General features: G+C 33.6%; 1 long non-coding RNA gene across 1 annotated transcript; it reads left to right on the forward strand.

The window, feature by feature from the left end:
- Positions 1-444: 444 nt before the first annotated feature.
- On the forward strand, positions 445-3,991 carry LOC128546327 (uncharacterized). The gene is made up of 3 exons (XR_008365946.1): positions 445-516; positions 1,455-1,574; positions 3,744-3,991. It is a non-coding gene; the product is annotated as an uncharacterized LOC128546327 (long non-coding RNA).
- Positions 3,992-4,200: the final 209 nt, after the last annotated feature.

Raw genomic sequence — 4,200 nt, forward strand, 5'->3', positions numbered from 1 at the left:
ACTTAGATTTCTGGGTATGAGTTAGGACTTAGGCTAGTTAATCCGTCTTAGCAGATAGTTACTCCTAGTCATGACGTAGTCACTTCTTATTTAGACATGTGTGACGGAGGTATTACCTAAAGAGAACTGACGCGAATTTGAGAGCGAAGTATATTTTGGTACATGTATGTATTTTTTTCATAAACATGTCAATAAATGAATTCTTTTTTTAAAATAAATGAATATCATCTGCATATAAATACTACTCCAATCTGCGTTGCCTGGAATTGCATTTAGACGGTATCCGCGTGGTTAACGTTCCCGGCTTTCTGAAGAGTCACTTGCCCTTTACCACTGTCGGTTCGGAAGTTTTTGGAAAGTATGCCATTGAAGTGAAGCAGCCTTTTAGCTGCCTTACGGAAGGTCGGACATTCTAGCAAGATGCCCATTTTTGAACTAATTCTTACAGGGTGCATGTACCACGTGACTTTTTCGCTAATCTGGGGTGCCAAAAACATGGCGGATTCCTCGATAAAGGTAACATTTTCTTAAATATCTTTTCACCAACTTGTTCAAATAAAAAGAAACATGGATGAGTGCCGTCTCATATGAAAATCCAACACTCGGCTACAAGTTTTTTGTTTCAAAGTCCGCTCGTTTTCTCTTAAAGTGCAACCGCGCATCTGAAGTGAACAAATTTGATGATGTTAAGACGGGGGACATTTCGCAAATTCTATAGATAAACCCTTTAAAAGGCCATAAAAGACTACTTTGCGACACGGATATTTGTACGAGTGTTGTCTTGACGTATACACTTTAAGAAATTACAAATTAAGAGCCTTCAATAGCTTCCGAGTCCAGATTTATCAAATTGCTAAGCAGGGGTCCGTATTTCTTGATGCTAAGACGGGGGCGTGATTAAAAGATGTGTTATTGGAAGTCTTGTATTTCATTAACCTGCTTCATTTAAGTTTTTTTCCATGTTTATACTGCTTACTTTAAGAAAAATCTAGCTATATGTCTGGTAAATTTCAAATTGTTATGACAAATGAAAGCTTTTCGCCGACTGTAAACTGTAAAATTTTACCTAAAGTGAACTACTTAGTACTTAATTTGACTGATTTAATTGAAAATGCATCAACTTTCACTTTATGTACTACATTTCTAACGCGATTAAAGTATCATGTCTAGATAATTTTATAGTAACCTTTGTAAAGAATACTGTTAAGTTTTTGAAAAAGCATCAGTTTATATTGAATTCTGTTTCAGCCGAGTTAACTTTAATTTTTTTTTAGGCTGAATAAAATACATCTGCGCATCTGACATTAGCGATAGTAAGTTGCCAAATGAAATCGAAATGTATATGTTATTTCCAGATATCTTATTTTAAGACATTTTGTTCAGAATGTCCTTTTTGGTTTTAAAAATATGAATTATTATTATCATTGTAGTACTAAAGCGCATTTACATTTCAGACATTTGTGTGCCAGGAATGCGGAAGGGCTTATAATTCCAAAAAAAGCCTTCTGCGCCACGAAAGAGGCCACAGAAATCTTGGACCTTACATGTATAACTGCGGCGAGCGGTCTTTTCCGGTGAGACTAATAACATTATTATATTACGATCTCACATTGGCATATTTTAAGCATTGCACATTTTGTCCATCTCTTCTTACTTCTAGAATTTGGATTGACTATAATTTGGATTACTTTACATTTTTCACAGCTGATACTGCCGTGGTTTGCAGGAGACCGTAAAGGGTGGATATTTTGGTCCTGTGTTTCAATGACCCTTAGTATGATCTGGTGCCCAACTTCTCAATCAAAGTAAATTTGAAAATCATTTCGAATTTCAAAATATGGTCATTTATGATTTACTTTTGGTCGGAAAGGTAGCGCTTTTCCCCTTTATTTTTTTTAATAATTATTGTTCTTCATTAATTTCAACTGAAGTGCATTAAGTATATTAATAAATGGGTTCAAAAGAAAATTTTGTGACAAAGATGCATTTAAGAAAAATTCTTGTTGATAAGAGTTCTTTTATTTTTGAATGTGAATTGAGGCTTAACAACCTGTAATGATTGTACTCGACTGCCTTGATTGTAACCAAATGTTTGAAATTATTGTTACCAAAAATGTTAGTTTATTGCTAGGCACGTTTTTGTTTCGATGATATTGTTGGTAAAAATATGTTTTTTTTTGTATCGAATAGCCTACACAGCCCACAGAATATCATTTTACTGAGCCTGTAAATGTCTCAAGTCGTTTGAACGAAGAATCGGTCTGCGATGTATACGCTTGAAACCGATTCTCATCTTTTTTGTAGATCGAAAGGGACTGAAATTGGCTTTAATTCTTTTTCAGTGCTATTAGCTTTGCAACAATTTACTAAGAAACTAGATAGTGTCAACGTTTTTGCATGCATTCATTAATGATTTTACCTTCAACTTATTAGTCTTTATGTATATTTCATTTTATGAAATTTAATGCCAGTTGTATTGTGGTCAGTTTATCGAACCATCGTTCCTGGGAAGAACCGGCACCATATTCAAATCTTCTTAAAGAAAATGTCCACTTTCTTTCATAAGAGACATGGTCGGTTTCGGGCTTCGAATCACGGTCGTCTGTGAGAGAGATCTTAGAACTTGACCTCTTTATAGTATGATTAAGTATCAAAAGATCACTGCGTCTATTAAACTTGCAACGTGTTTTATGATAAATATTGGCTCTGAATTATGTTTTCTTCTGTGGTAATTCAATGGTTTAAAAAAATTCTTTAAACTTTAACCTTCGAACATTTACTATGATTTCACAACACATGTGAAGAAATTACCGGCACATACTCTGATAATTCAATACATGTATCTAAATAACATTATTAAAACTTTGAAAGTATGATAATTTATTTCATTTCAAACTGCAGTTTAGATATATATTCCAATAAAAGCCGTAAAAATAGCACACAAGATCTAAAAAGACGAATACGAATACGAATACGAATAATTTATTCAAGCATAAAACATTCATTACAATGTTTATAGCCTATACAAAAATATGTACAGTGTAAACATAGATCTACCAAAATCTGGAACTAGATGGTACAAACATAATTTTCAGGAGAGATATATTCAGTGAAACATTACCAGTAATACAATAGCAATATGTTTCAATGTTTAACAAGACAACAATATCTATATCAGAATTATTACTAGCTTGGAAAACCCTAAGGAATTTGAAGTTTGTTAGCAAAATATATGAATTTAGCCAGGTTGCAAATAACTTTTTTTTTGATTTTGCAGACATCATAGATTCAGATTTATTCAATGTGGGCCAGTGACAGTAATAAGGTCTAAAAAGACAAATTTTGAGATTAACATTGCTGTGCAGATTCTAAACCATTTTCAGAAGCAAAGCAAAAGCAAGAACGGTTCACATTCTTAATAATTAGAGACCTGTTTCATCTAGAGTTATCGAAAGTTAAACCAAAGAAACCAATTAACTTAAACAATGAAGACAAAACGAATGCGATAAAAACCAGACTTTTCCAAAGCCGACTTGGAAATGTAGTAATATTGTTAAGAAGCGTCAACTTGACACATAGGGTGTCACCCAAGTATTGAAGTACTTCCGGGTCGTTGTATCCTAGGAAGCAGTTCTTTGAAATTTGAAGTTCCCAATTTGAAGCCATCTCTTCTTTGACTTGTTAAACATTTTGTGTCATTTCTGATGTCTTTAACAGTTGTTTTGTTCGTGTGTTTTTTTCAGGACAACATTTCTGTGCGAAAAGCTATTCCAGACTGGCGGCCATGACAGATGTGGGTGAGAAATCATAAAGAGTGACTGAGTACTTTGATATGTAGCAAAGAAGTTCATTGTTGATGATAGTGTTTCTTTATGATTTATTGAATACGATCAGAAATACAGAGCTCTCAATGCTGTAAACTTTTTGTTGTGAAATTCTCCGCTGAATCCATTTCCAAAAGTGTTCGTTTTACTATACAGCAAAGAAGGAGAAATTGTACCGGGCCGACACCACAGAGTGAAAGTTGGTGCATTTTTCATTAAATCAGTCAAATTAAGCATTTCACTTTAGGTAAAACATGCAGTTTAAAGTCGGTAGAAAGCTTTCATTTGTCATGACTATTTTAATTTTAACATACATATAACGGGATTATTCTATAATGAGCAGTATAACATGGAAAAACTGTAAGAAGCGGGTAAA

Source organism: Mercenaria mercenaria, chromosome 10 (assembly GCF_021730395.1).
Source record: "Mercenaria mercenaria strain notata chromosome 10, MADL_Memer_1, whole genome shotgun sequence".
Lineage (NCBI taxonomy): Eukaryota > Metazoa > Mollusca > Bivalvia > Venerida > Veneridae > Mercenaria > Mercenaria mercenaria.